Genomic DNA, 12,167 nt, shown 5'->3' with positions numbered 1-12,167 from the left:
GCGTTAGGAATATATGGTTGATTTAATATTCTAAAAACAACCAGTGGAATTCACCATATTAACAAACTAAAAAAAGAAAAACCACACCATCAACACAAAAGACACATAAAAGGCAGTTGTCAAAATTCAACATCTCTTCCTGAGTTTTAGAAACTTTCAAGCAACTAGGAATAGAAGAGAACTTTCTCAGTCTAATAAAGAGCATCTACAGGGGCACCTGGGTGGCTCAGTTGGTTGAGTGTCCAACTTTGGCTCATGTCATGATCCCACGGTTCCTAAGTTCAAGCCCCTTGTCGGGCTCTGTGCTGACAACCCAAAGCCTGGAGCCTGCTTCCGATTCTATGTCTCCATCTCTCTCTGCCCCTCCCCCACTCGTGCTCGGGCTCTCTCTCTCTCTCAAAAAGAAAAAAAAAATATATATATATATATAAATATTTTAAAAATTTTTGAAAAAGAGCATCTACAACAAATTACAGCTATTACCATACTTAATGTGGAAGACTGAACACTTTCCCCCTAAGATCAGGAACAAGACAAAGTTATCTACTCTCAGGACCTCTCTTCAACATGGTAAGGGAGATTCTAGACAGCCCAATAGGACAAGGGGGGTGGGTGGGGGGGGGGGAGTCTAATCATATGGGAAAAGAAAAAGTGTTTTTTTCACATCCAACATGGTTTTTCGTGTAGAAAATCTTACGGAATCTACGAACAAGCTACTAGGATAAGAAAGTTGAGTCAAGTTGAAGGATACAAGGCCAAAATTCAAAAATCTACGGTATTCCTATATGCCAACAACAGTAAGACATTTAAATTAAAAGTCCAACTAACAATAGCATCAGACCATATGAAATTCTTAGAGAAAAATCTTTTTCTTTAATAGTCTTTTTAAGAAATGATGGTGGGATAAGAGAATATGCACACGCAGAAGAATTAACATCAATGCATTCCTTGCAACATACACAATACTTAACTCAAAATATATCACAGACCTAATCACAAGACCTAAAACTCTAAGATCAGTAGATGAAAACAGGGGAGAGAAAAATCCTTCTGACTTTTGGTAGAGCAAAAATGTCTTAGATGTGGCACCCAAATCACAACTGATAGGAGAATAGATCAATAAACTGGGCCTCATTAAAACTTCTGCTATTTGGAAGATACCATTAAGAGAGTAAAAACACAACCCACTGGAGGTGCCTGGGTGGCTCAGTTGGTTGAACGTACCACTTCGACTCAGGTCATGATCTCATGGTCCATGGGTGTGAGCCCGGAGTGGGGCTCTGTGCTGACAGCCTAGAGCCTGGAGCTTGTTTTGGATTCTGTGTCCCCCTCTCTCTCTGCCCCTTCCCCTGTTTGCGCTCTGTCTCTCTCTCTCAAAAATAAATAAATGTTAAAAAAAAAACCAAAACATTAAATAGCAGCAAATATTGGCAAAGCATGTTTGGTACAGGTACTATAGCCAGGACATATAAAAAGCTTCTTAGGGGCACCTGGGTGGCTCAGTTGGTTAAGCACCCAACTTCAGCTCAGGTCATGATCTCACAGTTTGGGAGTTCGAGCCCTGTGTCAGGCTCTGTGCTGACAGCCCAGAGCCTGGAGCCTGCTTCGGATTCTGTGTCTCCTTGTCTCTCTGTCCCTCCCCCACTCATTCTCTGTCTTCTCTCTCTCAAAAAGAAACATTGAAAATTTTTTTTTAAAAAAAGCTTCTTAATCCTCAATACTAAGAACACAACCCAATGAAAACTGTGCAAATGATTTGAATAAGCACTTCACAGAATATATATGTATGGCAAATAATATGAAAAGGCGCCTGGCATCAGTCATTAGGAAGATTCAAGTTAACATCATAATGAGACAACACACCTATTACACGGCTACAATTAAAAAGACTGGCCCCACCAAGTTTTAGGCAGCATGTGGTGATCTGGCGGTAACGTAAAATAGAACACGTGCTTTGGAAAACAGTTTGGCAGTTTCTTATAAAGTTAAACACACATCTACCTCCCGAGCCAGCCGTGCTAGGAGAAATGAAAGCCTAGGTTCATATAAAGACTTGAACGTGAATGTTCACGGCAGATTTATTTGTAAGAAGTCAAAACCTGGAAACTTAAATGTCCATCAGTGGGTGAATGTCTGAACAAATTGTAGAGCCCTATGATGAAATCCTATTCAGCAATTAAAATGAAGGAATTGGTGACACATATTACAACATGGATGAGCTCAGGGACATTATGCTAAGTGGCGGGGGAGGGGGGGCAGATGCAAGGACCACATATTTTGTTTTCCATTCATAAGAAACATCCGAAAAGGGCAAACCTCTAGAGACAGAACGTACATCAGTGCCTGCCTGTATGACAGCGGCTGCAAATGGGCACAAAGCGTATTCTAGAACTGGATGGTGATGATGAGGTGCACTATTCTATAAATATAATTACTAAAACTAACTGTATACCTAAAAATAGGTGAATTTTATTATATGTAAGTTATACCTTACTGCATGGAAAAAAAAACCTGGGTTTTTTTTTTTTTTTTTCCAACGTTTATTTATTTTTGGGACAGAGAGAGACAGAGCATGAACGGGGGAGGGGCAGAGAGAGAGGGAGACACAGAATCGGAAACAGGCTCCAGGCTCTGAGCCGTCAGCCCAGAGCCTGACGTGGGGCTCGAACTCACGGACCGCGAGATCGTGACCTGGCTGAAGTCGGACGCTTAACCGACTGCGCCACCCAGGCGCCCCAAACCTGGGGTTTTTTAAAGAGAAGGCATGAACTAGCGACACAGGCAACAACATGGATGAATCTCAAAATCATTAAAGTGAGTCAAAGAGTCAGAAAGAAGGGCTCACCATGGGGCACGAGGAGACCTGGGGGTGATGAGTATGTCCGTCATCTTCCTTACGGTCGTGGTTTCATGGATATACACATGTGCCAAAACTTATCACATGGTGTGCTTTAAATATGTGCAGGTTATTCTGTTAACTTTGTGTCAATAAAGCTGGTTTTTAAGGCTCACAGGTGGTATGATACTTACCAAAAAAATAAATTCCATTAGCGGGTGGAATTGAGTGATTTTTCCCCATTTCAAATTTTTTACTTCCCCTTCTATTGTATTTTCAATAATTAAAATAGCAATGCTTGTAGAAATCCTTTATTACCTAAAGAAGAAAAGCACAGCCTGAGGAGCCATTAGGGTCGGGAGAAGATGTTTTTTTGTTGCTGGCGAGGGCAGAAGAGCCTGGGTGTACCTTAAGGCACAAAACAAGACACCAGCAAGGAGATGAAAAGACAGAAGGATTCTACAAACACCAAAGGAGTGGGGAAGGGGGTCCAGGAGGAGGGGTTATTTTTCACAGGGAAGCGGGGAGCTTATTCCCGTGAGATGAGAAGGAAGGAAAGGGGAAAATGCAGAGAAATGTCACGCAAGTGTGGAGCAGCAGAAACAGATACTATAATCTGCTAAGGAGGGCGCAAAGCACCTTCTTTCAAGGGTCTTGATCTCAGCAGATGCTCTTCATGTTCCCGTCCCTCTCCCGTGTTTCTCCACACAACACAAAGCCCTGGAAGCCGCTGGGTCGTCGACAGCAGGCTTGTGGACGGTAGAGCCACCGCTGCCTCCCCTGGGGCCCCCCACCCAGGGTTACAGATGTCTCTCACTAGCAGATACACTGTCCTCAGCTATAAAGCAGGGCACCGAGTCCACTGCAATCCTGGGTTGTCCCTAGGGGACCTGGTCCCCGCAGCCTTCCTCTGACACATCCTTGCTGGGGTAGCTGAATCCACATAATTGGCTAGTTTCTCTGTCTTCTGCTGAGCAGTCCAGTTCCACAACATTGCAATCCTGTCCCAAACTCTAGGTCACATGCTACCACATGCAGAAGAGCAGCCTGGGTCACCTTTCCCAGCCTCACCCATGCCCAGGATTCCTTCACTCCAAGGACCCTCAAAATAAAGGTGATTCCACCCACCCCAGTTCCCAAATGAAACATGCAACATGCTTAAGGAAGTCAAATCACAGGCAACGGGCCAATGGGTACATTTCCTGGAACCTCCTAATACTCCCAATTAATCCATTAATATATGTAGGTGTTTATACTCATTCTTTTTTTACGTAAATTAAATCCCAAATTCCTTCACCTAGCTTAACTACCTTTCTCGATAGCCTCTTCCACCTTTAACCACAGGTAAATGCTTTCTAGTATTTGGATCAGGGTCAAAATTTTGTGTTCTGGCTCTTTTTCCCTATGATCTTTTTTCTGATGATATATTTCTAATTTCCCATCTCAGACTCAATCCACAGTCTCGCGGAAGATTACTAAACTATAGGTTACATCATCACTCTCCAAGTGTCGAACATTTATTTGGTTTCCAGTTATTATCACAGGTAATACACTATAACTACTATACTACTATACTAAGTATAATAATACTTAGATTATTTTCATGCAAAAGCATCCCCATCATGAGATTCTTAGAATTAAGCTTACTTGAATGCTGCCTAAAATACTGCCCAATGAAGAAATGAACCCATTGACAGGGTCTTATCTACTGCATGAGGCACCTTCACTTTAAGATTTATTGGCATGACCCTCTGATATGGGATCATTTAATGTGTGTGTAATTTACTTTGGAACTAATTTAATTTCTATTTATCTCCTTATAAAAGATGTTACATATTTTTCTTGTATGTGGCTTGTTTATATACATAGATATACATATATATATATATATATGTTATATATATACACACAAACATACATATCTATGCCTATTTGAGATTTGGTGCTAATTTTAGAGATTTTAGAAGCTCTTTATATATTACACATACTGAATTTCTATCTGTTGCAGTGAAATATTGTTTTATTAGGTGCCTGAGTGGCTCATTCGGTTAAGTGTCTGACTCTGGATTTTAGCTCAGGTCATGATCTCGCAGTTTGTGAGATCAAGCCCTGCATCAAGCTCCATGCTGATGGTGCAGAGCCTGCTTGGGATTCTCTCTCTTCCTCTCTCTCTGCCCATCCCCAGCTCTCTCTCACCTCTCTCAAAAATAAATAAAAACTTTTAAAAATATTGTTTTATGAGCTCTTTATATATTCTCTATATTAAAGTTCTGTTGTTGTAAGTTATCAGTCACAGAGAACAGAGAACCCTTTTGCACTGTTGGTGGGAATGCAAACTCGTGTAGCCACTCTGGAAAACAGTATGGAGGTGCCTCAAAAAATTAAAAATAGAACTACCCTACGACACAGAAACTGCACTACTAGGTATTTATTCAAAGGATACAAAAATGCTGATTCAAAGGGGCACATGCACCCCAATGTTTATAGTAGTGTTATCAACAATAGCCAAATTATGGAAAGAGCTCAAACGTCCATCAACTGATGAATGGATAAAGATGTGGTTTATATACGTAATGGAATACAACTCGGCGATGAAAAAACAATGAAATCTTATCATTTACAGCAACGTGGATGGAACTAGTGTGTATTATGCTAAGTGCAATAAGTCGGTCAGAGAAAGACAGATATCTGATTTCACTCATACGTGGAGTTTAAGAAACAAAACAGATGAACATAGGGGAGGAGAAGGAAAAATAAGATAAAATCAGAGAAGGAGGTAAACCCTAAGAGACTCTTAAATACAGAGAACAAACGGGGGGTTGCGGGGGGGGGGGGGGGGGGGGGGATCGGCTAAATGGGTGATGGGCATTAAGGAGGGCATTTGTTGAGATGAGCACTGGGTGTTGTAAGTGACGAATCACTGGGTTCTACTCCTGAAACCAAGACTACACTGTATGTTAACTAACTTGAATTTAAATAAATAAATAAAAGGGGTGCCTGGGTGACTCCGTTAAGCATCTCACCCTTCATTTTGGCTCACATCATGAATCAGGGCTTGTGGGTTCAAGCCCCATGGGATTCTCTCCCTGTCTCTCTGCCTCTCCCACTGCTCATGCTCGAGCTCTCTCTCACTCTCTCAAATAAATACACGTTTAAAATAAATAAATAAATAAATAAATAAATAAATAAATAAATAAATCAATAACTCTAAAGAACATTTCTGCCAATACTTAAAAATGTTTTCTTTATTTTGCTATTTTATTTGGAATTTATTTTAGTTGTACAGATGTTCAAATTTTATTTAAATACCTTTGCCCATCTTCATAACTTCTTTAAAAATCTAAAATGGTTTCCCTCTTCAGTTAAATAAATAAACTATCTCTTTGTATATAGTTTAATTTTCTGTTTTGATGTTTTGAGGTAAATTTGGTTTTTGCCACATTGAAATGAAATTACTCTAGCAGCATGTCTAAAATAATTAGGTTCTCTATAATTCTATTATACTCATTTGCCATATATTATGTTTTCAGGTGTACTTAAAATTACTTATGCATGCTCTATTTTATTTCAATGGTCTACATATCTCCTTCTAATCCAGTGTTACGCTGGCTCAGTTTGTTTTTTTAAACAGTCTGTTTTGCAAGAAAGTTATTATTCCTTCATTAACACTTTAATATTATTGTCTATCTTTCCAAGTATTCTGTAGAATCAGTTATTTTGAATTCTGTATAATGCCAATGACCTCACTGGTACCTTAACTGAAGTTGTGTTAAAACTGCAAATTAAACCAGAAACAATTTCCACTTACATTTATTGTTCCTACCCAGGAGTAGGACATATTTTCTATATATTCAAGCCTTTTTCCACCATTAAAATTTTGTAGTTTTTTTTTTTTTTGGATTGGTGCTATACGCCCTTACACAAGTTTAATTAACATATAATTCAATGTTGTGGCTGTCATAAATTAAAAGGCTTTTGACTATTTTATTTTTAGCTAGATAATAAAGGCATTTGAGAAGGGGATTGATTTGTGTTATTCTATCTTTTGACCAGCAGTTTTTCTCCACTGTTCTATTATCTCTAATAGCTTCTGGTTGATTATTTTAGCTCTTCTAGGTGTATAATCATAGTTTCTTAATGGAGTTCCCTTTAAAGCTCATTTCTTTTTTGTACTTTATTATGTGGACAAGAAAATATAAATCTCTACAAAATACTCCTTGTGACAACCACTCCATCCTTCCCGCTGCTGATGATGAAAAGAAATTCACACCACATTTGGTCAGTCAGTACAACCTGCTGACTCTACCTTCAAGATACTTCCAGAATCCCACTGCTTCTCAACATCCCTGCTCCACCATCCTCTCTCACATGGATTGTTATTACAGTGGCCTCCTAATCACAACCCCAAAGAGCAGCCAGAGTGATCTCAGAACTTAGGTTAGAAATTCTAACACCTCTGCTCAAAACTCTCCAAGGGCCCAATATTTCTCACAAAGCCCTGTATGGCTGTCCCTTCTACCCATCTAACCTACTCTGCTAATTAACTTTTTCCCAGCTATAGTAGACTCTACTAATCATTAAATATATCGGATATGCTTCTGCCTCAGGGCCTTTGCACTTGTTGCTGTGGATACCTAGAAATCTCTTCCCTGGGTATTTGCACCTCTCACCCCCTCATATCCTCCAGGTGTTTGCTTAAATTTCAGATCCTGAGGGAGGCTTCTCCTGGCTCCCTCATTTAAAAACATATCCTCCTCTCCTGTGCTCCCTAAGCTTTTCCTGCTTTATTTATCTCCATTGCACTTTTCACCATCTGACATTACCTATGTGTGCTGATTTTTCATCTCCCTACCCATATCCTTCCCACTCCACCCTGCTTACCACCAAACTAAAATATAAGATTCACAGTGCAAAGATTCCTATACATTTACCCATTACTGTATCCCAGTATTAGGAAGTAGATGCTCAATAAAAAAATTGTACTGAATGAAAGCACACCTATGTTTTGCATCAATTTGAAGATAAATCACTCAGAAAATATCTAAATTCAGTATGATTTTTACCTATGATAATAAGTGGAAGTTTTTTTTTTTTATCACAGTTTGGATGAATAATTTTATTCCTTTGTTTTCAGAGCTTTGATTAGGAATCGGTACTGAATTTTACTAAAGACTTCATCAGACAGGTATAATTTTATATAGCATGCCATCCCATACACGGTTAACGCATTTTGGTAAATATTTCTCCTTTGAAGAATTAAATGAAATTAATCTCTAGGGATATTCCTAAAAATAACGAATATATTGTTCAACTGAACTTATTGCCTTTTCATGGGTGCAGGCCAATGGTTCATCCACCAGAGAGCAAAGAGGAAATTCTAATAATTCAGCCAGCATGAAAAATAACCAAGATGAGGACAAAGTGCTTTGCTGACATATTTCAAATTGACCCCTGTGAATATGTCTTATTGTCTGTGTACGTAACATTGATTAATGCCTGTGTCTGGGTTACTTGATGGGAGTTGCAGTTATCAACAACTAGTTTTATGCAGTTTAGTTCAGTCATATTACATAGCCCATGAGTTATCATTTCATTTAACCTCCTTGATTACCTGACTCTTTTGTCAACATCTGGCAGTTTCCTTATTCCCCACTATTTCTCACAAATAGCCCCGCAAGTAAGAAGCAGAATGTAACTTCCAATTCTAACATATGCATCTGTAATGACAGCACAGAGAAGTGTTCAACTATTTTAATGAATAAATTACATTAAACTTTGTCTTTCAGTGGTAAAAATCTGGTGTTCACTGAAGAATAAAATACTATAGAACTGAGAATACTTAGAAATATTTTTGAGCTGTTTTTATACTTGCAAATATTAAAAAATTCAGTGAAATCTTAACCTGGTTAGAAATTCAAATATTGTATCAATTTTAGGTAGTTTTGGTTCATTCCATGTCCATTCAATCTCTCACTACACAAGATTAATATGGTGGCCATAATTTGTTTCAGGTAAAAGCAGTGTTCCTGACATGTGACACAGAAATAAATTTCTTTATCATCTTTCAAATATGCAATGGAAATTTGCCATTTAAAAGAGTACTCTACCCAGCAAAGGAAACTATCAACAAAACAAAAAGGCAACTCACAGAATGGGAAAAGATATTTGTAAATGATGTATCTGGTAAGGGGGTAATATCTAAAATATGTTTTAAAAAAAAAACCCTCAACACCAAATAAAACCAAGTAGTCCAACCGAAAATGGGCAGAAGACCTGAATAGATGTTTCTCCAAAGAAGAAATGCAGATGGCCAAGAGACACATGAAAAGATGTTCAACATCCCTCCTCATCAGGGAAATGCAATTCAAAACTACAATCACCTTACAGCTGTCAAAATGGGTAAAATAAAAAACATAAAACATTAAGTGTTGGCAAGGATGTAACGAAAAAGCAGCTCGTGGGCAATGTTGATAGAAATGCAAACTGGCGCAGCCACTATGGAAAACAGTATGGAGGTTCCTCAGAAACTAAAAATAAAGGTACCATAAGATCCAGTAGGTTGATTACTGGGTATTAACCCAAAGAAAATGAAAATAGAAATTCAAAAATATACAAGCACCCTGTATTTATTGCAGCATTATTTACAACAGCCAAGATAGAGAAGCGACCCAAGGGTCCATCCATAGATCAATGGATAAAGAAAATGTACACACACACACACACACACACACACACACACACACACAAGACTATTACTCAGCCACAAAAAAGAATGAAATCTTGCCATTTGCAACAACATGGATGGACTTAGAGAGTATAATACTAAGCAAAATAAGTCAAAGAAACACAAATACCACGAGGTCACTCATATGTAGAATTTAAGAAACAAAATAAGCAAACAGATCAAAAACAAGACAAAAAACAAAACAAAAAAACAGACTCATAAGTACAGAGAACAAACTGGTGGTTGCCAGAGGGGAGGTCGGGGGGAGGTGTGTGAAATAGCTGAAAGGGGATTAAGAGTACATTTATCTGGGGGTGCCTGGATGGCTCAGTCTGTTAAGCGTCCAACTTCAGCTCAGGTCACGATCTCACGGTCTGTGAGTTCGAGCCCCGCGTCGGGCTCTGGGCTGATGGTTCAGAGCCTGGAGCCTGCTTCCGATTCTGTGTCTCCCTCTCTCTCTGCCCCTCCCCCGTTCATGCTGTGTCTCTCTCTGTCTCAAAAATAAATAAACGTTAAAAAAAAATAAAAGAGTACATTTATCTGTATGAGCACTGAGTAATGTATAGAATTGTTGAATCGTTATATTGTTGTGCACCTAAAACCAAGATAACATTGATTTTAAGTAATTAATTTTTAAAAAGTGCTATGCCTAACCAACACTATCTCAGCCATGTGAGCAAGGTTAATATCAACAGTGATAAGTCAGACTGATACAATGTACCCTTCATACCATGTGATGAAAATGACGCTTGAAATAAAGGGTCTTCCTCCCCAAAACCTATATAACTCAAGGCTACTCATGAGAAAAGCACTAGACAAATCCCACACGAGGGACATTCTAAAGAACACCTGACCAGTGTTCCTTAAAACTGCACAAGTCGGGGCACCTGGGTGGCTCAGTCGCTTCAGCGTCCAACTCTGGGTTTTGGCTCAGGTTATGAACCCAGGGTTGTGGGATCGAGCCCCACATCTGGCTCCACACTGAGCGTGGAACCTGCTTGAGAGATTGTTCCTCTCTCCCTCTGCCCCTCTCCCCTGTTTGCATACTCTCTCTCTTTAAAACAAAACTGTTAAAGTCATTGAAAATAAGGGAAGTCTCCAAAAAAAAAAAATTGTCATAGCCAAAAGGAGCCTAAGAAGACGTGACGATTAAATGTAATGTGGTTCCCTGAATGAGAGCCTGCAGCAGAAAAGGGTCATTAGGTAAAAATAAAGGGACTCTGAATGAAGTATGGATCTCAGTTAAAACTATGTATCAATATCGAAGCACCTGGGTGGCATCCAACGTCTGCTCAGGTCATGATCTCGGGGTTTGTGAGTTCCAGCCCTGCTCCGGGCTCTGTCCTGACAGCTCAGAGCCTGGAGCCTGCTTGGGATTCTGGGTCTCCTTCTCTCTCTGCCCCTCTCCAGCTTGTGCTCTCGTTCGCTCGCTCTGTTGCTCTCTCTCAAAAATAAACGTTAAGATTAAAAAAAAAAAAGAAAACTATGTATCAATATTGATTTTGGCAACTGCACTATACTAATGTAAGACATTAATAATACGGGTAAACTGCATGTGGGACAGTAAGAGAATTCTCTGCACTATCTTCTCCATTTGTCTGCAAATCTAAAACTTTCCTAAAAATAAGAGGTTCATTTTTTTAATCTTTTTTAAATGTTTATTTATTTTTGAGACAGAGAGACAGAGCATGAATGGGGGAGGGTCAGAGAGAGACAGAGACATAGAATCTGAAACAGCCTCCAGGCTCTGAGCTGTCAGCAAAGAGCCCAACACGGGGCTTGAACTCATGGACCGTGAGATCATGACCTGAACCAAAGTCAGACACTTAACCGACCGAGCCACCCCGGTGCCCCTACAGGCTTGTAATTTTATTTTATTCATTTATTTATTTTAAGATATATTTTTTTAATCTTTATTTATTTTTGAGAGAGACAGAGACAGAGCGTGAGCAGGGGAGGGGCAGAGAGAGAAGGAGACACAGAATCCGAAGCAGGCTCCAGGCTCTGAGCTGTCAGCAAAGAGCCCAATGCGGGGCTTGAACTCACGGACCGTGAGATCATGACCTGAGCTGAAGTCGGAAGCTCAACTGGCTAAGCCACCCAGGCTCCCCTAAAAGGTTTATTTTTAAAAAGAGATTTGTGAACATGGCTAAAACGTAGGCAAATATATTAATTATTATTGTGATGTGTTTTCATAATTGATGCTGAAAAGAGTTCCAAACCTGTCTGTAAAAATTCAAATTCAAGTAAGATATTTTACAGATACGTGGTAATGTGGATTGAGGTATTCTTTTCCTCCTGTATTCTTTGAAGATACCTAAGTAATCTTTGGCTTGAATAACTTAGATGATTATCTTCCTACTCCACGTTGGCTATATTTGTGAAAGGAGCCTCCCTTCATAAAAATCCAAACAAAGAAGATAGCAACACTGGTTCTCACCAGTAAGTGGGATGGTAAATAAATAACAGATATGTATCCTACTTTAAAAAAAAAAAAAAAAAAACAGGGGCGCCTGGGTGGCGCAGTCGGTTAAGTGTCCAACTTCAGCCAGGTCACAATCTCGCGGTCCGTGAGTTCGAGCCCCGCGTCGGGCTCTGGGCTGATGG

Source organism: Herpailurus yagouaroundi, unplaced genomic scaffold (assembly GCF_014898765.1).
Source record: "Herpailurus yagouaroundi ecotype Mexico unplaced genomic scaffold, PumYag 203, whole genome shotgun sequence".
In the NCBI taxonomy this organism is placed as follows: Eukaryota; Metazoa; Chordata; class Mammalia; order Carnivora; family Felidae; genus Herpailurus; species Herpailurus yagouaroundi.
This window is presented reverse-complemented; position numbering follows the sequence as displayed.